Raw genomic sequence first — 25,432 nt, 5'->3', positions numbered from 1 at the left:
AGTTGGATGGCTGCCCTGTCATACACAGACTTGCACTTTTATTTGGCAGGGAACCTGCGTCATGTTAGTGGATAGCATGATACGATGAATAATCATCATCTTAACTGGCATTGTGCCTTGTGGGTTTCCCTGCAGAAGATACCGCAAGAGAGGGGATGCTGTGGAACACAAATTGTTGTGTGTTTCTTTGGAACTTTCTAACATTCTGTGGGATATAAGCAACAGGAGGGTGCTCAGATCACCAAATCTGTTTTAGGGCTCAGTCAAGAACTTCAGAAACAGATTGATTTGGTGTTGGTTATTCTGGGGCACTGCGATCCCACTTAGTTGTCAGATCCAGTGTGAGGTTTGGAAAAAACAAAGGATGAGTCTGTCATATTTCAGCATCCTTTTTTGTTGTTGTTTTGTTTTCCATCAGAATAGGATGAGATTTGCAGTCCAACTAGAGATTTTAGCTATGAAGTATGTCATATCTTCAATCACTTGTTCTTGGGGAGGCCAAGTGCCATTGATGCTGCAATAGATGTGGCCCTCTATATTCTGGCATAAATCTAATGGATGAGCTGCCATAAAATCACCACCAAATCCACTAAAACTTCTGACCGCCATTTGACAACGTCCAATGAGGAATAATCCACTGTTCCTAGCAGACTGCTCCATGCCTTATCACTCTTTCTGTCAGGATATTTTTTCTAATATTCAGTCCAAATTTCCCTCTCTCTCCCTCAATTCTACCCCTGTTGTCTTCATCCCATCCTTGGCTTGAACAAAGAGCAGGTCATTCCATTCAATTCTAAAAGTCATTTATAAAGATGTTGAATAGTACTGGGCCAAGGTTGAAGCTCTTGGGAACCCTCCAGATCTGTGCAGAACCATTCACTAGCGTTCTTTGGGACATCTGGGCTACAGAACCCTCTAGCCCATATTTATCTATCTAGTCCCCCAAAATTTTATGAGAGATTGTGTCAAATACTTTACTAAGACCAAGGTATGCTACATCCCGTAGTGTTCCCTTGGTCTACCAAATCAGTCACTCTGTGGTAAGAAGAGATCAAAGTCTGACACAATTTGTTCTTGACAAGCCCAGGCTGGTTCCTGATAATAGTAGCATGCCTTGTAACCGCTCAAAGACATGCTGCTTGACAGTCCATTCCCGTACTCTGCCCAGTTTTCTTCTCCCCTTATTAGGACCATGTTTGCTTTCCCTCTTCTAGCAACTTCAAGAATTTTCAGAGATTAGAGGCAGCAGTTCTGAGATCACTTCGGTCAGCGTTCAGCACCTGGCCCTGGAGATTTGATTTCATTTAAGGTAGCAAGGTGGGTTCTTACCTGATTCTAAGCTATCGGTCATATTAGGAGAGGTTTCTTCTGAGAGGAGAGAGAGACAAGATCCTAAGCAATTCAGCCTTCTCCCCATTCCCCATTATTTCCCCAAGCAACAGCACAACAGCATCTTTGACTTTCATTTCGGACATAACTCTCTCCCCCAATCCCCCAATTATATTTTGCATTCCTTGACAACCTTATTTCATCCTGGTCTTTTATATTATCCCTGTGCTGTCTACCTTTCATCTGAATTCATTAAAACCTGTCTTCCTGAAGTCCAGCATACAGACTGATTTCTGTTAGATTTTCCTCCCCTAGTTATCTTGAACTTCAGTCCATCTACCAGTTCCAGAATAGCTGATCACCTTGATCTTTCATCCGCCTTCTGAAAAATGAAATTGTAAACAAGAGAGAGGAGTAATCTGTTAGACTCCTACTTAAGTTAGTTTTCTAGTAGATATCAGGGTCAGTTTATGTCTCCCATTGCGGCTATTATCTGCTGTTTGAGCACTTGGTGAGTTGATTTAAAAAGGCATTGTCTGCATCTTCTTCCTAGGTGGGTAGCTTATGGTAAACTCCCACAATAGTACCACTTTTGTTTCTAATCCCTTTTAATCTTACTCATATGCTTTCAACAAGATGTTGGCATTTAGAGGAATTAATTGTTTCAGAGATATATAGCTTTGTTACATACAAAAGCATGTCGCCTCCCTTAAGTTTTATGTTTTTCACGCTCACCCCACCCGGTTTGTGTGATGCCCATATGATCATATTTGCATTCCTCCTGTTTATTACTGATACTCTGGGCACTAGTACACAGACAATTGGCACTGAGGATGCCACTGTTGATCTCCGTACTACACGCACTAGGCTTTCCATGTCCCCTTTCCTGCCTTGTACTTCCTCCGTTGTCTGGCCATGTTCCTAATGGCCAGCACTTTTCTACCTGAGTCTAGGCCTCTTTTTTTCCCCTTCTTTCTGGGTTATGTTAAAGCCCTCTTGATCAGATTAAAAAGGCTCCTGCCAAACCTATTTTTCCTCTTCTAGCAGTGTTTGTACATGGTTAAGCAGGAATGGGGAACAATCAGTCCATTTGATGAGCCTGATAATCTTTTCATCACACCCTGGATACATGCATTAGGAAAAGAGCACATATCTAGCTTGCCTGTCCCTTACGACAGTGAGCCTCCCACCACTGCCTTTTTTCTTTTGCGTCTCAGTGGAAAACCTTGTTTTTGTTGATCCTTGCAGAGTTGAGAGTCCTTTCCATTGCTCTGGGGAGGTTGAGATGATAGTCCTATCTTGAATGGTCTGAGCTTACTTTCCATGTTCAAAGCCTCACATCAGTTGGTCAACTCCAGAAGACTTCACCTTGACTTGTGCACTTTCTTTCAGGTGCCTTCCTCACAGAGTCTTCCTGTTGCCACCTCTGTTCCTGAATGACAGCTTATATCCTATCCTCTGTGAAAGTCCATTTCTCTTGGCCTTACCTGTGTGCCCTTTGTACAGTACCTTTGTACTGCTCACCTTCCGTGATGAGTCCTAAAGAAGAAAGACTGGCTCCCAGTCCTTTCATCCTTTCCTCCAACAAAGACACATTCTTGTACTTCAACAAGTGTAATTAGCATGCTTAGATACATACCTCTTTTCTTTTCAAAAGTGCTGTCAAAGATTGACCTGCAAGCTGAGGGATGTAGCCCCATCTGCTCCCTGATCATCAGATCAGTCAGGTGCATCGTAAGCCTCTTCCATTCAGACAATGCATTCAGGCCATTTGCTTAGCAAATAAGAAAATAAATGCATGCATTCAGCCAGAAAACACAGAGGCTGGTGCCATCAGTTAAACAAACCTCTGCAGATTGACTCCACAATTCACCAACTCCCTTACAAAACTCTCCTGCCCCTATTTGCCCTCCTAGTCACATATTCCCAGCTGCCTGTCCCCATTCTAGAAACAAAATGGTTTAATTCAAGTCAATTACAATGTAGGACATGAATTCCACAAACATCAGGGAAGCTGCATGTGGCCAAGTTTCTGCTACTGAACTGGATTCAGTAGCGCCATCTCCCTGGAAAAGTGTCTCTGAAAAGTACCAATGCAAGCATAGAGCTTCAGTACCCAAAGCTATTTGAAAAAAATTCTAACTGCTTTAGTGTGAATGCCCTTGAACAGTTCTCGTGTGACACAACCACTGGCAAACCTTGAATGTAGAAGAGCATTTGTATTTTCCTTCTATGCAAGTTGGTAGAATGCACTGCATTTTGTACTTTAATCTGGCAATTTATTTGAGCTTGGTGCAGGGACTGGATGTGGGAGAGGCAGAAGTGTTTTTCTAGTCTGCCCTATAATAACAAACGAGCAAGCCCGGCAGGAAAGCAGATCTGATGATGAATCCACGTTCAAGGCTGAAAGAGGAGGATATTATTCCCAGACTCTAGCAAGAGCAATAACTTGAAAGGTTAAGGAAACACCCCTCAAAGTACTGCTTTAAAGATCAAAGAGGCCAGGCTCAGCATGGTGACCAATGGAAGGGATTGTATCCCAATTTGAAACAGAAGTGGTGTTAACTCACAAGAGGGGGGAAAAACAAAGATGGGGTATATGTGCCATGGATTTGCTGATGGGCTTCTTTCAGTGACCAGCTCCACCTTCAGACTGTCTGAGGCTCATGGGAGATGGATGTGGGTAGGCCTAGCACTCTTGTCTAGAACGATATTTGTGAAATAAACACTGGTGTGGCATCCTCTGAGAGTAGGAGGAGATATGAGGTACAGTAAATAACTTAGAGCAGAAGAAGGGCTAAGCACCACTCCCTTAGCTTTCCTGTAGCAAATGGCCAGCCTCAGGCTGGAGTGCATTCAAAAGAGAAGAAGCCAAAATTCATAATATACGCATGATACAGCGTAATTTCTGTTTGAGTGATTTCTATTACATTTGTAATACTGGATGTATTCTGGATCTGGGGGAAGGCTACCAGAAGGAAATTATCACTTGTCCATAAAATAGGTGGACCTGATCCTTCTCTTGAAGATCTTCTCCCACAAGGCTGAACCTTGCTATCACAATTGTAACTCAGGAATGGCACAATAAAAATCACAACCACAACATTATTTATAGGTTTTCTCCTCCCTCTTCTGCCCTAGATTGTGCCCCGGTGCACCTTAGCAGGTCTTTAAACTAAGAGAAATATAAATGCCTAATGGTGCCTAAAAATTTTGGGTTTTTTGTAGGGACAGGGTGAAAGGTAGACCATTAGGAGGAGGTGAAGTGGCCAAATTTCAGCTGTTTCTGCATTGTTCCTAGTAATCACTTGGCAGCTCACAAGAATATATATGTATGTATGTGTTGCAGTTTATGTGACTGCTCAATTCACAATTGTGAGAGTGCCACATCACACAGAGCCTGCCATCTCTCCAGATTCCTGGACAACAATAAGGTATTACTGAAGCCATAGCAAAGCACGTACAATCTTGCTACCTGCCCAAAACACTGTGCCTGGGGCATCTGATTGTGGGGCATCTTTCTGATTTGAGCATGGATTTGTCAATCCCTGAACTTCTCCTCAACACTCCCACTCCCCAAAAATCATCTTTGCATTGAACATTTGTTGCTAGGATGTCTGCCTTTGGTTTGGTTAAATAATGTTTACCTGTCTACGGGAAACATTGGCCCAAACTAATATTGCTCTATTTGATTGTACAACACTATATTCAGTGAGCGTCTTGGTAAAATATTCTGGGGAGCAGGTTTTTTGATAGCTCCCTTATTTAGAGTGAACGTTATCTGTATGATTTATACAGTGCTTTTAATCATCTGGAATATTCAGGGGAACAAAATTTTTCCACTTATGTTTTGACATTATTCCATCTGTCCAGCTTGGACAGTATTGAGGACAGTAATAAGTGGCTATTAATCTGAATAGTTATCAATTATGACAAAATACAGATTATAGTTTTTGGGAATACCAGGAAAATAAAATATAGGAGGACTATAAATGAGAGTCCAGTTGTCAGTTTAAATATCTAGTGATTGTCTCATTAATTTTGTGTTCTTTAAAGCTAGAAGAAAATGTTGGCCAAACAAGAAATTGGTTTATTTTTATTTTGCCAAACAAAATCTGTTGATTCTACCTGCACTTAATGAGTTACAGGCAAAACCAACAGGAAAGTTGCTCCTTGCAGTATAAGCATAACCCTAACTTGGAACAGTGAAATAATTGATTTTATTTAAAATTAACATTTGAGGGTGGTATTTTAGATCCTACATGAACTACTTTCCTTGTTAAGAGCTGAAGCCAGTTTGTTGACGTCTTTAGTATGTGGTGGGCTGATGGTTTATTGGAGTTAGCTATTATATGGAAATAGTCGAAATCTTACAAAGCTTTAATATCCAAGACAATGAGTAGGTTTAATTATTCACCAAGGTGATAGCCTTGATAGAGGTTTTGTCTGATTATCTTTTTTTTTTCCTTATATCAGGGAAGAAAAAAATGATGAAAGAGTCTGTTGTGGATTTAGATCTTCATGAATTATTGGCAGGCATCAGTATATGAGCGTCATCCCCTTTTTTTTTTTACTGAGTATCAGAAGCTCCCTTCTTTAATGACACTTCCCCTCTGTGATTACTTTTGGACTGTTCAGAATGCTTCTCTGGCAGGGCAAGGTGTGTTTGTGGATGACTGCAATGAAAACGCAGGAATATATAGCTTGCATGAATTCTGTAGATAGAGGTGTATAGCAAATGGATGAGGATTAAAAAGGATTGAATAAGAAAAAGTAGTATTGGTCTTTCTTCTGATGAATCAGATCCACAGAAATAAGTCAGTCGTTCACACCTTGGTCACCTCATGGCTTGACTACTTCAATGTGCTCTACATGGGGCTGTTCTTGAAGATCACCCAGAAGCTTCAGCTGTCCCAGAATGTAGTGGCACAGGCAGTGATGGGCATGCTCATGTAACATCTCTGCTATGTAAGCTGCACTGGTTGCCAGTTTGCTTCCATGTGCAATTCAAGGTGCTGGTTGTTATCTATAAACTCCTACATGGCATAGGGCCTGGTTACTTGTAGGACCGCTTGTCTCCCATAGTAGCTGCTTGGCCAATTCAATCTAGCAAGGTTTGCACAATCTGGTTTCCTTCAATTAAACAATGCCATCTATCGGCCCCGTGGAAGCATGTCTTTTCTGTAGCAGCACCTGCCCTCTGGAATGAGGTTCCCCCCCAAGATCCAGATGACCCCCACTTTACCAGTGTTTGGAAGGGCTTTTGAAGACCAGGCTCTTCACTCAGGCTTTTGTCGAGGATGAACGAAGCCCCCTTGGACTGCGCCAGTTTGTTTCTTTTCATTCCTTCAGTTTTTGTTTTTTGTGGTTTTTTTGGTCAACCTTGCCATCTTTACTCTTCTTTTTTGTCATTATATTTTATTCCTGTTTTTAACATTTTTATTTGTAACCACCCAGGGTCATTGGGAATCGGATGGCATGTAAATTTAATAAATAATAATCTATCTCATTTTCTAGTTGGATGTCTGATTATGAAATCTGGCCTGTTGCCTTATCAATATGATTTACAATAGTGAATGAGGATGGAGAATATTGTCAGTTATAAATGGGTAGGATCTTGCTTTGGTTATTTTTCTTTTATATTAGTATAAAACATCTTGGGTACAATAATATATTGCAAATGTTTGAATTAAATTCCAAGTAGCATGTTCTCCCTTGTTTGCTCTTCTGCATTACTTGTATGGCCTTTGCTTAAACAGGAAAGATGTGAAGATTTAATTTGCATTAGATGAAACTGACAGCTAAATACCTTTTTATTTTAGCAGTAGGTAACAAAAGCCATATGACTGAATTAAGATTGCTGCCCTAATATGAACAATATATGCCAAAGTGATATATATTTAGACTATCTCTTTATGAGAAAAATGGATAGTGCTTTTAAGATATAATATTTTATTAATGAACTTGTCTTGAATTTCTAGAAAACCTCCATGTGTGAAAAAGAGAGATGGGTGGGCAGATAAGATGAAGCATATTGATTGAGGGAAAAAGAAACTAAGAGCCAAAGTGGAGGTGATGCTAAATGTATTGCTTGAATTCCATTGACTTTTTTTTTTCAATTGCTGATACCCACAGTCAGAAAAGAAAGCAATTTTCATTAAGATTGAGATTTAACTCTTTTATCCCCTGCTATGATCCCAATGAAAAACACTTCTCCTGGGGCCCTAATTCATATTAACAAGGTTTAAAAATCATGAGCTTCAATTGATGCATTTAGCATGGCATCCACATTGCTGCTAAAAAAAATATCACTGACTAAAATCTAACTTAAGATCAGGCAACATGTTTAGGATTATAATTCCCATAGAATCTAGACAACATGGCTAATGTTCTGGGATTATGGCAATAGTAATCCAAGATATCTGGATGGTATCAGATTGCATACTGTATATTATCTATAATATTTTTTGAAAATACTCTTTCAGAGGTAAAAGAAAGAGGTTCATAAGGATAAAAAAAATTGTCTGTTTATAACTGCTTTACAAAGGAAAATTCAAGAGCAAAACCAAGGAAATAAATAATTAAATAAATCTAAAGGACAGCTTTCTGAAATAAAGGACTGTCCTTTATAGCAAATGACGTATGATCACTGTACATCTAAGGCAGTGATGGCAAACCTATAACACACTTGTCAAAGGTGATATGCCACAATGTTTCAGGTGACACCCCAGTGTTCACCAACATCTGACAACTATTCTCCCTGTCTGAGTTACCAAAGAAACTGAACGAACAAAAGGCACTGCAACTCCCCCCACCCATCTATCTCCCCCCCATCTCTGCCCTTTTGGCTGCCCAAAATTGATTTGTATTTTTTAAAAATAAATGAATATGTAAAAATTGTTTCTCTTTTGTTTGGTGGGGGGTGGGTGCAGGGCCACAACTGGGGGGGGCAAGCAGGGCATGTGCCCTGGGCGCTGCACTGGGGGGCACCAAAATGGGCACAGAATCCATGTTTGCCCTGGGTGACACAGACCCTAGTTGTGGGCCTGGGTGGGTGACATGCCAGCAGAGTCAAGTTAGGCATTTTCCAAATTTTTGACATACCGAGCCCAAAAGGTTCGCCATCATTGATCTAAGGCAATCCCTTGCCAGGGTCAAATATGACCACCTGGACCAATCATCAAGGGAAGGCCTGATGTGGATCCCTCTTGAGAGACACATGAAGTGTGACCCCATCCTATGCAATACTCTCCCCCCGTCATCATGGATGGCCCCTACCATCTTAGTGTTTTGTAACCAGAGCAGCACTGTTTGGTCCTTAAGGTAATTCAAGCTGTTGGGTGCCTCTGATTTTTTTTTTACTGTTATTTGGGGGTTTTAGTATTCATATGTTGTATTTTTTTTCCCTCTATTTTGTTGATGACTTTTTTGGTAACCCTCTCAGAGTCCTCATTGGAAGTAAAGAAATAAAACACTCCTTTTAAAATTAATTTTAAATATATATTCATAACAGAAGTAATAGTATTAACATAATATTTAATTACACATTTCTCTCACTCTATACAAGATGCTTAGGATTGGCTTGCATGTTCTTCCCTTCTACTCACTTTATTTTCAGAACAGTCCCAGGAGGTAGATTAGGCTAAAAGGATCAGTGTGATGGTTCAAAATTCATGGCTGCATAGAAACTGTACAGTTGGAGGGGATCCTTAGATGGATTACCTTCTGCGGTCACTCTGGCAGGTAGGCCACAATAGAGAGCAATCCCACCTTGCTTCCCCTGGTGGGATTGCTCTCTATTACTCCTGCTCACTCCAGTAACCCAGGTCACTGGAGAAGCTTCCAGGTAGCCTTGATTCTCCACGATTTTTCATTCTTTCTTAACTATTTGACCTTTTACTTTTTTTTTTTTGTCTATTATCCTGTGAATTATCCTGTCCTTTGAAGGGCCAGGAAACCCCTTGCTCTCTGTGGACATACCAGGAGAACTCTCAGATGGTTGGAGCTGCCTTTTAAGGCTCAGTCCTGCACACAGCAGCTTCAAGAGGAAGTGTGACCACCCATTTGAGTAGCTCCTCCTATCTCAGGGATTATCCTCATTCTAACACCTCCTGTACTTGGGCACTCCATTAAAAAAAAGCTACACCATTATAATGAGGAGCAGAAAATCAACTACATGCCGACTAGGATTAGGAAATGTGCCTATCCCTTCTTTCTGGTTAAATTGGGTCCGTAGCAAGGACTACAGTTCTAATTCTGGAATCAGCAGTCATTTACACTCAAGACAGGCAACACTGATGCTCCCAGTTGTACCTGTTCACCACTTAGTTATCTCCTTACTACAGTTTAAGTTCTCTGCCTGCTTCAGATATTCTGCTGCTGTGGAACTATTTTATTCCATACTTTCTTAAGATAATAAAACCCTTGCTTCTTCACCAGATTTCATTTCTGAAACTCTGAGAAGTGTGTTCTGAAAATTCTTTTCTAATAGTTGAGGTGTAATTCAATACAACGTCATATCTTTTTCTCTTCCTTTTTCATGAAACTAGCGGGGGTGTGCTGTAAATTCTGCACAGATGGCTGTATGTGGGAGGACTTGCATTTCCAAATATGTTCATGTTCATGCTGGTTTTCTTTTTTTAAAAAAACTAGAAAAAATGTTTTATTCTTCTTAGAAAATAGATCTTACAAAAAAAAAAAAAACCCCGCAGCTGTTTCTCTTTTTCTCCCATATTACAATTAAAGGCATGATTCTCATTTTTTCTTTCTTGAAATAATTATATGTAATATATACTGCAGCTACTCCAATAGCTTGCAGGAGATGTCACCTCTAGGTTGACTCAAAGTGATAATCTGGACAATTCAGTTATTCACAAGCCATTCCTTCTTTCAGAGATCTAAGCAGTTCACAAATGTCACACTGGTGAGAGAAACATTGAGTGCATCTATGACCACAAGCCTAGACTCACTGGGAGTTGGGCGGCATGTACATTTTAAAATTTAATAAATTATTATTATCATTCTCCACCTGCTCGTCAGCAACAATTTGCCAAAACAAAGACATGTAGAGGCTTTTTCTCTCTGCTGTTGAACTTTGTGTGAATAACCACTAGAAAAAGCACAATATAGAATCAAGTTTCCTTCCTGCATCCAAAACAATTTGGATTTCTCCATGACTACAGGAGTTTTCAAAACTATGGTGGTCAGCCCTTGAAAGCAAACAATTGGGTATTGGTATTTGGGTAGGATCTGTACGTAGATCATTGTGGAACAAGTGTGGAATGAAATCATTTTGGTATATGGAGATCAAATTATATGGAGAGCAGGTTGACAGGGGCTCCAAAACAGACTATATATTTTCACTTTGGTCTTAGAAGCTGGAGGACATCCAAGAAACAACTTCAGAAGAGTGCTTTGTTTCAATTTTCATTAAAGTGACATGCTCCTTCAGAGCTTTGCACAGCCTTCATGTGGATTGTCAATTCTATCTATAAAAGCATAAGATCAGTATACATTGTCTGGATTTCACTCTGCCTGTCTGCTCTGAGAAACCAGAGGAAACTGTTAATTCCTTTGTGAGAAAGTGTAGATTCCTTGTTTCAAAGCACGTTCCTTGGTGTTTCGTAGCTCTGAGTTCAGAGATTCCAGGGTGTTTTGCCTCTGTTGGAATCAGTTGATTGGTTTTGCTGTGGCTTAATCAGTTAAAAAAATGATTAGCTTACAATGCCGTTTCTTCAGCTAAAGAGCCCCACAGTGCAGTCAGTCAATAGTGTGGAATGTTCTCTGGAAAGGTCTCCATTTCCCTCTCCCTAACTGCAGAAGCTTTTCACCAATGACCATCTAGAGTCTAGACCAGCCTTCCTCCATCTCGGTGACTTCCAACTGTGTAGATCTCAACTCGCAGCCAGAGATTGCCTGGGGTGGGAAAGACTGCTCTAGTCCTTTGTTGGCAAAGTAGACTCAGGCCCCATATATTGGTGAAAGGAAATATCAGGAGAAAATACGATGGAAGAAAAAAGTTCCTCTCTTTCTCTTTTGTGTTTCTGCTATAGAGTAGAATAAAAATGTCCATGACTATGCAAAGGAGAGCTGCTTCTGTGATTTCATATGAAATTGTTAATGGATTGTCTAGTCATTGGGGTTAAGATTTTCAAGTCAGAGTCAAGACAGAGTTCAGTACTTTTAAGTGGAACCCAAAGGGGTTTTGTTTTGTTTTTTAATTCCAACTGTTTTCTACTGATCGAGTATTCATTTACACATCTCTATTGGTGGTATGTATTTCAAACACCTTTAACCCTACTGACTACGGTATGACAACTTATTGGCTTTCTGGTTTTGAGTCATATTAGTACAATCTTCCCTCCACTCCACAGGAAATGTTTCAGAAATTTCACTTTTTCATATTAGAGACAGTTGTCTATTCTTAAGCCATGCTTACTTGTTTCCAAACAATTGTTTTTGAAGCTATTTGAATGTATGGTGCACATAGATGATCAAATAGCAATTACACAGAGATCTATGCTCACCATGAAATAAATGTGAAGTAGGAATAAAGGAGAAAAATCATACTCTTCATCATTACCATCCCAGAATTAGTCCTTTGTCAAAGAAGGTTAATTGAGGTATTTGAACTATGATTACCTCAGTATCTTGTTTACTGAAATATAAACTAAAGATGCAAAGAATTGCCATAAGAATACTGAATAAGGATTAAGCAATGAAGAGTAACCTATTTTGCACCCAATTTACTCAGCATTTCTTTTCCCTCAATCAAGTTCTACATTGCGGGAGGCGGGGGCAGAGAAGTCAATCCTGGATGCCAATCCGTGGAAACTGTGAAGTAAAATGTGATTTATTTACTCTTTCTTTTGGTTCCATTTTACAAAACTCTTTCTAATTAAGCATTTGGGGTTAGAATGACTAAATAATAGCACAGTTTCTGTCTATTGCTGATCTCCTGCTAATGTGCCTGCCAGGCTAGTGCTGACCTATTTTTAAGAGAATCAATAATGTAATTGAAATAGGAATTAATTTCAGTTATGGGGTGGCAAGTTCACAAAATCCTTCCCAGATCCTAAAATAGTGCATAGAGCAGTGACTCTAATCAGACCTCTCCAGTTATCTTGTTTTTCATGGAAATTTAATAGCATACTGATAGTGGAGTTCTGGTTACTGAAATCTTTTGCCATTTTAACTATCACTAAGTTGTGTTTGATTAGCATTTTTCCTTCAGATTTGTGAGCTAGAGGTTTATCAGTTCTGTGACAAAGTCTGACAAGAATATATTACTGCATCAATGTTATTCCTGCCCGTACTGCTAATGGGGAAGATGACTGTAAGGGCAAGGATGTTTTTAGTGGTATTCCCCATTTTTCTTTGTGCTTTTTTTTTCCTTTGTACATAGTGTGGTTAGTTAAAGTTCTAACTTTCCCCAAAGTGTATAGGCCTCTATAATTCTCTCTCACACATGCACACACCTTAGCAGTTTAGCTCTAAAGTATTCTGTTTTTCCTTTAGAAGTGCTTTGCCAAGACTAAGCACCTGTGATGGTTGCCTTATTCCCAAAGAAACACAGACTCACTAGTTAGGGCTAAGGATTTCTGGTTTATTGGGAATAGAATGCATACACAAAAAAAGATGGGAATGAGCACATGGCGTGCGAGGTATCTGGTAAATACCCGTGGTGCGGACCTGATCCTTCCCCACCCCCTATTGTCCCAAAGTCCTGATCCGGAGTCTTGATGGGCGATCAGGGTGCGATTCCGGAGTCTCAATGGGTGATCGGGGGGATTAGCGCTGATTGCCTCTGTCCTCTTCCTATGTCCGGAGCAGGTATGTCCCCCGTGGTAATGCAGAGATGTCAGGGAGATAGGGTGATGGCTTTTCAGGTCAGGACAAAGGTGTGGCTCCTTTGTCCTTTATTTGTATTTGTCTTTAAGTGTTTGTGAGATTATTACTGATTCCTTCCTCCTTCCTCCCCTTCCCTGGGAAGGCATGTTCCCCGTTGTGATGTATGTATACAACGCAACGGGGGACATGACATACTGCCTCCCCAAAAAAATTTCAAGGCACCGGTTTGGAAGGATACGCTGCATGGAAGCGTTTGACAAGCTGTTGCGCTGAGACATCCCGGGCATGCACCCACTCAGGGTGGGGGAAATGTCTCCAGCGGACCAGGTACTGAAGGGTGCCCCGTAGCCTTCAGGAATCTAGAACCTCCTTTATTTCAAAGTGCTGTTGCCCATCGATCATGATGGAAGGAGGCAGGGGGGTTTCATTGTGCCACTTTGAGGAGGTAACCGGTTTCAGTAAGGCACAATGGAACACCGGGTGCATGCGTTTCAAGTTGTGTGGCAATTCCAACTTAAAAGTTACCGGGTTGATTATTTCCACTATTGGAAAAGGGCCAATGAACTTGGGGGCTAACTTCTTTGAGGGCTGCGGCGACTTAATGAACTTAGTGGAGAGGTAGACCTTATCTCCCACTTTGAAGTCTGGCTGCGCAGCCCTGTGATGGTCTGCATAACGCTTGTAGGTTGCTTGGGCTTCGGAGAGAGCCAGCTGAATGATTGGCCAAACCTTGGCTAGGTGAGCCGCCCAGTCATCTGGGGAACAAGACGGGGCAGTTGGCTGTGGCAACTCCGGGATCGGAACGAAGTCTCGACCATAGACTACCCGGAAGGGGGTGTAGCCCGTGCTCTGGTGCACTGCATTGTTATATGCCACCTCAGCAAAGGGGAGTAAGTCTACTCAATCATCTTGCTGGTAGCTTATGAAGGAGCGCAAAAATTGCTCCAGGTTGGAGTTAAGGATCTCTGTAGAGCCGTCCGTGTGGGGGTGCCAAGCAGTGGACAATGCCTGCTTGGTGCCAATCAACTTCAAAAATGCTTTCCAGAATTGTGAGGTAAATTGTGTACCCCTATCTGTGACCAAGTGGGAGGGGGTGCCGTGTAATTTGTAGATGTGATTTAAAAAGAGGCATGCCAGCTGTTGAGCGGAGGGAATGGAGGCGCATGGGATAAAATGTGCCTGTTTCAAAAAGTAGTCTTTAACCACCCAGATGACCGTTTTTCGCTGGCTGGGTGGCAAGTCAACTATGAAATCCATTGAGATTTCCTCCCAAGGACGGGAGGGACTTGCCACCAGCTGCAATAGTCCCTGGGGTTTCCCCACTTTTTGCTTGGCCATGGCACATGTAGGGCAAGCAGCGACATAATCTTTTACATCCCTCCTAAGTGTAGGCCACCAGAATTGTCGCCTTACTAGATGTAACGTTTTCACAAAGCCAAAGTGCCCTGCCATTTTGTCATCGTGAGAACGTCTCAGAACCTCTGCTCGCAATTGCTCCGGCATGTACAGGCTATTTTGTTTCCAGGCCAAATCGTTATCAAAAGAAACATTGTTTTTATTGTTTTGCAACCATGTATCCATTTTTAAGGCTGGTACGACCTGCTGTTGCAATTGCGATGAAATTGACCTGCGTCTCCCTCCCCTTGCGGGCGGTTGTGCCAGAGTCCGCTGCATTCCATTTTGGCTGCGCGTGACAGCTTGGCAACCTAGCTGTGTGTCAGTCCACAGAGTACCTATAATGTCAGATGCCTGACTGGCATCCTGGGGCCGCCTAGAGAGAGCATCAGCTAAGAAGTTCTTTCTTCCTGGTATGAACTTCAGCTTAAAATTAAAGCGGCTGAAAAACTGAGCCCAGCGAACCTGCTTGGGGCTGAGGCGTTTTGGGGTACTGAGCGCTTCCAGGTTTTTGTGGTCCATCCAGACCTCAAAGGGGCAAGTGGCCCCTTCCAGGAGGTGTCGCCATGCCTCTAAGGCAGCTTTGATGGCAAAAGCCTCTTTCTCCCATACATGCCATCTCTGTTCTGTTTCGGAGAACTTGCGGGAGAGGTACGCACAAGGCTTCAGCTGATCATTTAAATCCCTCTGAAGCAAGAGTGCCCCAATTGAGAAATCGGAAGCATCCACTTGTACTACAAAGGGCTTGGTGGGGTCGGGGTGTTGTAGCACTGGTTCGGCTGTAAACAGGCTTTTGAGGTGATCAAAAGCCCTTTGGCATTCAGGTGTCCAGTTAAGTAGCGCTCCTGGGTTTCGTGCTTTGCGCGTGTCTCCCAAACCCTTAGTGCGGAATAAATTAGTTAGGGGCAAAACGATTTCCGCTAGTCCCTTGATGAACCCCCTGTAAAAATTAGTAAATCCCAAAAAACTTTGTAGTTGCCTCCTGGTGCGCGGGCACTCCCATGCCAGGATGGCCTGGACTTTCCCAGGGTCCATTTCGATGCCCCTCTCAGAGATTCTATAGCCCAGATAATCTATCTGAGATTTATGAAACTCGCACTTAGAAAGCTTGGCAAATAGCTCAGCTTTGCAGAGTTTCTTGAGCACCTGTTTAACCAAGCGTTCGTGCTCCTCTTCAGTCTCAGAATATATCAATACATCGTCTAAATACACAAGGACCCCCTTGAACAAGTGTTCATGCAAGACCTCGTTAATCAATTGCATAAATACCCCCGGTGCCCCTGCCAAACCGAACGGTAACACTTTGTATTGGAATGATCCCAGTGGGCAATTGAAGGCCGTCTTCCACTCATCCCCCTCCCATATGCGTATGCGAAAATAGGCTTCTTGCAAGTCCAGTTTAGAGAATATTTTCCCCTTTGCCAGATGTGCTAATATGTCTTTGATTAGGGGTAAGGGATATTTGTTGGATATGGAAGCCGCATAGTCCGTACAGAGTCTTAATGTCCCATCCTTTTTTTTTTCTGAACAACACTGGGGCTCCAACTGGTGAGTTTGCGGGCTCGATGAAGCCTCATGCTAAATTCTTGTCCACAAACTCCCGCAATGCTGCCAGTTCTTTCTGGGTCATTGCGTAAATTTTGGGCTTTGGCAAGGGTGTGTTGGGGACCAGTTCTATCGCACAGTCAGTCTTTCTGTGGGGTGGGAGTTTGTCTGCTTCTTTCTCCCCGAACACATCTGCAAACTCTGCATACCTGTCTGGCAAGCCTTCCAGGGCCGCTGCAGCCAGGTGTGTGGTTGTAGACGCCACCCTCCCCACTGCAGCATGGGGAATTCGGTCCCCTGTGGGTGCTTGGTAGAAGTCGTCTGTAAACATGATCATCCTGGTTTCCCAATTTATGTAGGGGTTCCTTCGTACTAGCCACAGAATGCCCAAGATGATTAAAGGTTGGCCCACCGGTGCTACGACAAATTTCAATCTCTCCCGGTGACTGCCTAACTGCAGCGCCACTTCTTCGGTGAATTGGGTGACTGGGCCCCTCCCGCTGCCAAACCATCCAATTGTGTGAACACTACGTGGTGCTGAAGTGGACAGCAGCGGAGATTTAAAGCGGCAACCACGTCCGGGTGCATTAGGCACCTAGAACAGCCCGAGTCTATTAGGGCCCAGACTTCAATCGACTCCTCAATGGACTTTAGCTTAACTTTTACGTACAAGGTGGGACAGTTGGCACTCACCCAGATGTTGCTGCACCCATTCTCCTCCTCCACCTGCCCTCTGGCACTTCTTAGGGCAGGTGGCTGGCGTTTCCCACCAGTTCTACTTGGTCGTTCTCTTCCTCGTCACTGGAGTAAGGTAGTTCTTTTGCTCCGATCTCTCCCCTGGCCGCTGGCATCTTTTTGGGCTCTGCAGGTGGTTTTCCCGGCGTTTTTCCTGGTCTGTCAGCTACCTTTGTTTTCGGGCACGCCGGTGCTTTGTGGTCCTCTTTACCACATCGAAGGCATTGCCCCCTGGCGAACCGTCTCTCCCTCTCCACTCTCCAGGGTTGGGATGTTGTCCTCACTGGTCCTGCAGCAGTTTGGGGTCCCTTTACCATCGCCTCTTGTTGCGCCGCCCTCTTGGCTTGTAGGAAGGTTTCCTGGGCATTTTCCGCCTTACCGGCCAGCAGTATCCTCTCATGTAAAGTGTTTGGGTCATCTCTGGATAATGCCCATCTCAGAACGTTCAAGTTCAGGCCCTCTTTGAAACGTTCAATTAGGGTAGACTGTGACCAGTCCACCACCTTTCCAGCCAGTGCTTTAAAGTCCATGGCATAATCTGCAATGGATCGTTGCCCTTGGCTGATTCCCCTTAGGGATCTCTTCACTCTCTCCTTTTCCAAGGGGTCTCTGAAGTGCAGATCTAGTGCCCAGAGGAACTCATCAAAGTTATCGAGCTCTGGGGCATCTGCCTGGCATAGTTGCACATACCAGTCAGCCGCCCTTCTTTTAAGTTTGTTCGCAATGGCATTAATTTTGCCCTTTTCTGAGCGGAAATATGGCCCAAATTCTTCCATGTAGTTCCTTGCATTTGTCAGGAAGAAGGATAATGTTGCTGGGTCCCCATCGAATTTTACCCCAAAGTCTTTCACCCCCGCTCCTGGTGGGCTCCAAACCACATCTGGTCGTCTGGGCGTACCTCGGGCTGCTGGGGTTCTCCGGTCTTGGTGTGGGGATTCCTCAAGCCGGACTCCGGGCGGCGTTGCCTCTGTTTCGTGCCGACTCCAGCCTCTTCCCAGCGGTCATGTCCCCAGGGTGGGAGGAGGGGAAGATGACCTCCTGGCGGATTCCGCGAGGTGAATTCTGCCTGGCGCTGCCTCAGCCTCCTGCCATCTCCTTCCTCGCCCTGGCTGTCGCGTCTCAGGGATGGGAGGGGGGGGTGATGAACTTCTGGTGCCTGGTTCCAGCTCACCCCTTCCTCGGGATTCCCACGCCACCGACCATCTCAGGAACAGCTGTTCAATTGACTCCAGCCTCGCCTCCATTATCCTCAGCCTCTCAGCTGTCTGGGGGCTTTCCTCGGATCGTCCAATCTGGCGCCTTCCCTCGGGTCCTGCGATCGACGATGACAGCAAGTCCCACGGCTTCCTAGATGCCCCGAGCATCCCTGGCAGGGATCTCGGTGTTTCATCTATGGTGACCCACTCACCCTGCGACTCTCTGGTGGCTTCAAGTGTCCTGCTTCTTCCGGCCTCCTCCTCCTCGAAGCTTGACCCTGAACCCTCCTGGACTTCGTACCATCTGGGAATAGGGTTCCCGCCGATCGCCCATGCCGTGGAGTCGGGAGTCCCGTTGCCGGTCCTCTGGTAGCCACCTCTTCGTGGGTTGAGTCTTTCCATCGCCAGCTTTGATCCCTCACAGACGAAATCTGGAATGGTGCTAGCGGAAAAAAAAAAATTTTTTTAATGAATGGCTCCTATGCATAGCTCTGTAATGAAGTACACAGCCAATGTTAAATACTTAGAGGCAGTCTTGATTAATAGAGCCTGTGGCCATCTTCCTTCTCCATGGGCATATCCAGTCATCAGCTGTGATTGTATCTGTCTGCATTATGACATTTTTGGGGTACTTCTTTCAGTCCAAAGTGTGGTCTTATACAAACAGAGAAGCATCTGGCCAAAAGAAGGCAATATGGTATCCACAGATGTCTTCTGGGCACCTTCAGGATCTCTGCATACTTGGCTTTTTTAGATTTTAATTTGGAGAAGGGGGGTTGGCATGCTGCAGAGCATCAGCTTCTAACTTCAACTTTCATATAAAAATGCCTCTGGCTTTTGCAGAGGCTGGTAGGCATTCTTAGAGAATGGTGGATGACCACATCTCAGTATTTTGTCTGCAAATAAGCTCATCTGCTTAGAAAAAACACGCAAAAGTAAACTGGTAGCAGCATAGTGTGGGATGAAAGGAAAGAACCTCATCCCTTTGGTAAGTGAGTATTTTGTAACAGGTCATACCCATTGTGGCAGCCACTTTGTGAAAGTACTCTCAAGAGGTTCTCAATATGTCATATGTGACATTCAGCCCAATAAAAATGCTTTTCACTGCAATTGATTGAAGAGAAGGGGATATGAAACACTATGTTAACATGTATTAGAAAAAGGAACCCCCTTCCCAGGATGCAAAATCTCAAACAGAAATTCACATTTATTGCAACAAGTAGTTCTTCATGCAAATTTGTTGAAAATACAGTGGATTTCTGTGCAGCCACCAAAAAATGTGCATGTAGGTTCTAACTAAAGTTATGAGAATAAAATTTTATTTTTCAATGTCTTTGGCACATCTCCCTGGAAATATAAACAGTGAATTTGCACTGTCCATGGGAACCTTTTCTGTTTCTTTTGGAGAGAGTTTGCACCGAGTTTTCAATAGATTGTTCACAGCTTTTGTCCTTGGATACATTATCTAATGGTTTTTTTCTTCTTCCTAGAAACCTATATATGGGCTTAGGTTGACATACCATAATGTAGCTGTGAAGATCCATTACCTCTAGCATGATTACAGAATCGTTGTGGTTCATTTCTGGGAATTCCTTCTTTCTTTGCACTGTTTTCTGTGTAAGTTTTATAAAGATAGCCTCCAGGAACAGAGATCCATCTTGAGATCTCTGTGTGTGAGTGTGTGTGTGTTTATTTCCCTCACTCCCAGGATATAGTGGCATTGAAACAGAAGCACATGAGTATATAGATAGGCTGTGCATTGAATTTTGTCTATGAACGCTTGAAGCACAGCAACTTAGTCCAAAAATGAAAATTCATAACTGTGGTTCGATGGGATTTGCCTGGGATAGACCAAACACTCCTTTCTTGACATCCCCCAAGAGGATTTGTTTAATTTCATGTGTTTTGTTTAAGAATGTTGTTTCAAAAGCTATGGCAGGAGTCTTTTCAGTGTAGAGTTTTCTATCCACAAACTGGTCAAGAATATGAGCAATCCTTCTTGGGTTGGCGGTCAAGGTAAACTATGAAATTGGTAATGCTGTCTACATCCATTATAGGCAAAACAAAACAAATCTCTGGTGGCAGGATTTTGCTGCCTTCTAGAAGCTTAGAAAGGCTTGGCTCATATCGTGGGAATTGCTGTGCAGGGAGGGTGGGAAAAAAATGACGCCTCTTCTCTGCTTCCATAGATTTAAGTCCAATTCTGCTTCTCTATTCTAAATCTTACAATACATGTATGCATTTTGTTGTTTGTTGTTGTGTCTTTAATGTTTTCTTTCTAAATCCTTGGGCTTGGATCATTTTTTTCATCTATCTTGTATGATTCTGTGCATGCATGTGTGTTATTGACAAAATTCCCTATGTCAGTCCTACAGAAACTAAAGATTAAAACTTTTTGTGTGCACAGTAATCAAAGTTCACATCTCCCTTCTTGAAAATTATTGGGTTATTCTTTCCTTTTTTTAACTGTCCTGAAAGCCATGTCACCCATTTTCTCTGATCTGCTACACACACTTGTGTACATTTATTCATTTATTTATACATGTACTTTTTGTACTTACTAAAAGGTAGTGAAAAATGGGAAGTTAATCAGGCTCCTTGAAGATGCAAACTGCAAATATTACTATATTTTATATATGACTTATTTTTAGACTATAATGAAGAGATAATACTAAAGCTCAACTTAATTTAAAAGGTTAAAACACTTTTTACAGCATAGCATGTTTTAAAAAGGAAATTGTACATCCAGTTTTCACTTTTCTTTTTTCTAGCAGCATGCAGTAGTTAATTAGTTGAGCCAGGCTCAACTCCTGCACATTATGTACAGCTTCTAATAATAATTGGTAGGCAGCAGGTAAGAATGGAAGAGGATTTAAAAAAATCCTGGCTTACTCTCTGTCTCCAGCCCCCATCCAATCTCACTAATATTAACCTATGGCTATTATTTATTTGCAATGGTAGATAGTGGATTTTTTTTAGTGTTTTTCCCCCTTTAAAAGCCAGTATTTGTCATAATGCTCCCTTGGATTCCACAGCAGACCTGATCTTGATCTCTTTCTTGTCCAAAATAAATATAAAAGGATAGTTATAACACTGATCAAAGGGAATAAAGAAGTTCCCCTTTGATTTGCAATGCCTTGAAAAGTTTGATCTGCAGTGACCAAGGGTGGTAGACTGAAGGCATTATTAATTAGTGTACCAGAGGGTTGTGATTTCTAGGAGAGACTTGCCCATTTCCAGGGATTGTGTTAATCGGAAGGGCCACATTTTGGGAATTCCAAATCATTTCCTCTTTGTTTGGATGAGAGTCCTTTTTCTATTATATCTACATAAGCAGGCATCTGAACTTATGGAATATCTGATTTCTTTTTGCTGAATAGTTAATTCAGATTCATTGTTTCCATGCTACTATACAGTAAGGAAAGCATCCCTCAAATGAGCATTAAAAAATTTAAAGAAATGGTGATAGGTTCTTTTTTCAATAATCCTTGAAGGAAATTAGCAAGGAATAATATCTTCTTTTTAAAAACAGGGCAAGATCTCAACCAATGCTGGGCACCTTGTACATAACTTATTCCAGTTGGCGTATCATTTTTATGAAGCTTGAAGGGGCTTAATTAGAGAATCAGTATTGTGTAATAGCCAGAGGACATATGCACAACCTTTTACAGGTCGGTGGCTTCGGTGGGCTTTTGAGTGGCATGTTACACATTTAATTACAAGTAAATTAAAATTATAACTCATTAAACATTACAGATTAATGCAGGGTTTGGAGATTGGAAGAAGTGCCATGTTCACCTGTGACACCTTCAAGATTAACCAGCTTTACTGGGGCATAGGCTTATATGAGCAGCAAATTACTTCAACAGATGCAACATTTGGCTAAATTTTTAGAGGGTACCTGAAAGCTGCACCACAGAGTTTGAAGGCTGCCTGTTTTATACTGCTAAGCCATACCATTCAGCTAGAGATCCACCAGGTGGATGGATCCATCTGCACTAGAGATCCTTCGGGTGGAATTGGATAAGTTTATCCATTGTTTATCAGCGTAACCAACCTCATAGATATTTTGTAAGAATAGAATAGGAATCCCTGAGTAAAATAAACGCGATAGAGTAGCAGAAATAATCCATCTAACAATTTGTTCAACATTGTTGCACCAAGCTAAAGAAATCCCACAGTGGAAAGAGAGTTGTGTTTCTCCAACTGGATATTTGCACATGATGGTATGTGATGAATCTTTTGTGCTAGTCACTTCCATTGCAACATGCATCACGGAGAAAGGTATTAAACCTGCTGCCCTACACTGCAGCATTGCGTTTAAGTATCCGTGGAGCTGAAGGTAAAGGCAGAGTTTAAGTGCTTCTATATACTTTCCTGCATAACCAGCCAGCGGTATAAAGAAATTTGAACCTTAGAGGATTGTTTGGGGTTTGTTTTTTGTTTTTTGCTCTTTTTTCTGTAGTTGTTCCTTCCCAAAGGTCAATTATACAGTTCTGTCTTCTCACTATGGGTCCTGAAATCTATTGATGGTGTTAATCTTTTCAATTAATTTGAGATCATCAGCGGGAAGGGAAAGACATACTCTCTGCTCACCCCTTTAGCTGCAGGATTGCAGAAAGATTGCAGCTCAGCAACGTTCTAATTCTGCCTACCCAAGTAATTGACAGTGATGTGAGTTTTATTTGCTGAGGTTATAATTTTGTGACTCCTGACACAACAGCTCAGTGTTCATCAAGACAAAATGCCTTGGGCTGCCTTCTTGTGCAAATCAGGTGCTATAAGTACAATGTGAAACATACACATCTTTCAGCAGAGATTGAGAACAGCAGGTTTGTAGTTTTGATGCCCTCCCTTGAGGTAAAAATACCTGGCGAGCATCAAAGGAGGCTTATATAAAGGCATTTTGAAAAGTTTCTCATTGCTTACAGAAACGCTTATAGAAGGGTCTTCATGTCAGCTGCTAGGTTTACTCTAGGATTTTTAGATGGTGTTCATACTGAAGGACAGATCTGGGTTTTACTTGGGAAACATGCTGGGCCTATACAGTGTTCCCCAGTTCTGCAAACGTCTCCAGCCAGCATGGCCGTTGTTGAAATGAGAACCTTGGTAGAGAGAACGGTGAGTGGTGCTGTCCCACGGGTTTACTGTGGGGCAAGTTAAGGACAGGGGCAGATTTCAACTTAAGCTAAACAAGCTACAGCTCAGGGCCTCTCAATCTGAAGGGGCCTCTCAAAATTTCAGACTTTTTTTTTTATTGGTTACGGTTTTATTATAATTTCATACATGAAAGTCTCCACAAATTTAAGCCCTCCTGTATAGCTCACATGGCCCTCATTAGATGGGCTTTCCAATCCCATCGTGGGTTTCATTGGCTTCTTGGTGGTATTGTTGCCAAATGCAGGTGTTACACAATGTTATTCTCTGTTAGCAATTGTCAAATAGAGTCTCTACAGCTTCCCATAGCTTAGGGCCTCACCATGTCTAAATCCAATACTGGTTCAGGTGCTGCAGTTGGTCAATTTCTTGGCCACTGGGAAAACCATCAACACATTGCTCTAAAGTAAATTATAAAAATTCTAACAGATGTATAAACCCGCCATTCTAGCCATCAGTCAACATTTGCTACCTCCCCCAGAGAATGTTGGAGGAGCAGATGGTGGATATTTTTTCCACTGAGTGGGAAATTCACTAATTCCCACATCTTGATTTGTCCTAAATTCTGCAGATGTACCACTTGCTGGACATATTATCATGGCAGAGTAGACAGTGGGAAAGTTTGGCTGGCGTACTTTTCACTACCTCACAGACTGCAGTAAACCACCTTAAACAGACTGTCTGGATGTGCCCAGTATCTAGGTCCTCAGAAAAGCCATAAGCAGAGACAGCACAGCCATTGCAGACATCAGTACCTTATATGCAACTTCAGCTGCAGTCCTGAACACCAGACAAGGGTGGCTATATTGCAAAATTTAGTAGGGAATAGTTTGGTGGAAATAGACTTAAGATTGCACTGTTAGGGCTCTTTCTAAGCCAGCAATGAATGGGATGGATGCAGACCCAGCATTGTATATTTTTTTTTCTTCATGAGGGTTCTACTGATTGTGTTTAAGCTGACTAGAAGACAGAAGAGGGCTATCACAGAAATACTAAGACAACCCAGCATCTGTTGCTGTGTATGAATTCTGTTTTTTCCTGAAGATTTCATAACAGGATTAAGCCATTTGAACGTCTCACTTGTTGCCATGGCTACAGTAAATCATTATCATGCACAGCTTCTGAGTCAGGGAGTTTCTCTCCAAAATGTCTCCTTATTTCCATAGAACTCTTTCTCCCTGTTTTTTTCCATGGTTTGATTCTGAACTTCATAATCCCTTTCAAACTCTGAGGATTAATTACAGTACTGACTTCTCAGAATGGGAAGCAAAATCTTGGAACTTTGACTTCCTTCCCTCCTTCCTTCCTTCCCTCCTTCCTTCCTTCCTCTTGAATTAAGCCAGCGTTTGGAAGCCCAGCCAAAAGGAACTGGAATATTAGTGGGCGCTCTTAGGAAATTAAGAGCTCACCACAAATGAAACTGATACTGTTAGTGAGTGGACTAGGTGAATCCCTTTGCTCAAAATGTTCTAGAAGAAATTAAACACTCTCAAAATGACCAGGAATAAATCTAAGTACTCACTGATCTTTTTCTGTGATTACAGGTGCGAGTGACCCTGGTGTCAAGGAAAACAACATACCTTGGTATACCACCTATGACTTTACCTGTGGTTAGGAAGGCCTATCTATGTGGGCAATAATTAATTTTAACCCAAGCTTTGAAAGTTATATTTGAATGATGAGCTTCAACTTCAGCTAAGGAAACATTTTTGTGACACTGGTGAGAGTCCAAGCCACACCTTCCGGGTCCTCGGCACAAGTTGCCTCTGCAGATTTTGTGCAAAGACCACACTTGCAAACCTGCAGCTCTTGGCAAAGTGGCATTTATTTATTTCTTCATGACCAAATCAATCATATCTTTGTATTTTTCTTTATATAATAAAAACAAAGAAGACAATAGAACAAATTTCCCAATAAAAGAATACAGTAGCTAGCAGATGGAGATATTTTTAACTCTTTTTTGTGCTTGACGTTTTATTTTGGAGAGCTCCTTGTTACTTCTTCTGGCTTCACACTGATACATCAGGTAGAAAATGCTGAACAAAATGAAATTACACCCAGGCAAGATCAAGATCCTTTTGGTCAGGAGGAAATTGGACTTCGAGGCTTACTGTTAAGTCTGTTCATGAAGGGACTGTGCCTTCCTGAAACAGTAGGTGGGAATTCTACTTGATCCTCCAGTGGGGCCAAGAAGTACATTTGCACAACTTGGTCTGCCAACCATA

At 42.3% G+C, this 25,432-nt stretch overlaps 1 protein-coding gene and 1 long non-coding RNA gene across 4 annotated transcripts in view; both read left to right on the top strand.

The window, feature by feature from the left end:
• Positions 1-25,432, top strand: part of LOC134487188 (uncharacterized) — a 732,234-nt gene that overhangs the window by 652,212 nt on the left and 54,590 nt on the right. The window lies entirely within an intron of this gene.
• The window catches only part of MRAS (muscle RAS oncogene homolog), a 49,370-nt gene that overhangs the window by 7,644 nt on the left and 16,294 nt on the right, over positions 1-25,432 (top strand). The window contains exon 2 of one of the 3 annotated variants that reach the window (XM_063288811.1): positions 24,752-24,791. The exons of 1 other annotated variant lie outside the window; for it this stretch is intronic. The gene's annotated coding sequence lies outside the window, so the exon portion shown is untranslated. One more of the 3 variants, XM_063288812.1, reaches the window with a different exon arrangement.

The sequence above is a fragment of the Candoia aspera genome, chromosome 1, assembly GCF_035149785.1.
Source record: "Candoia aspera isolate rCanAsp1 chromosome 1, rCanAsp1.hap2, whole genome shotgun sequence".
NCBI lineage: Eukaryota > Metazoa > Chordata > Lepidosauria > Squamata > Boidae > Candoia > Candoia aspera.
This window is presented reverse-complemented; position numbering and strand designations above follow the sequence as displayed.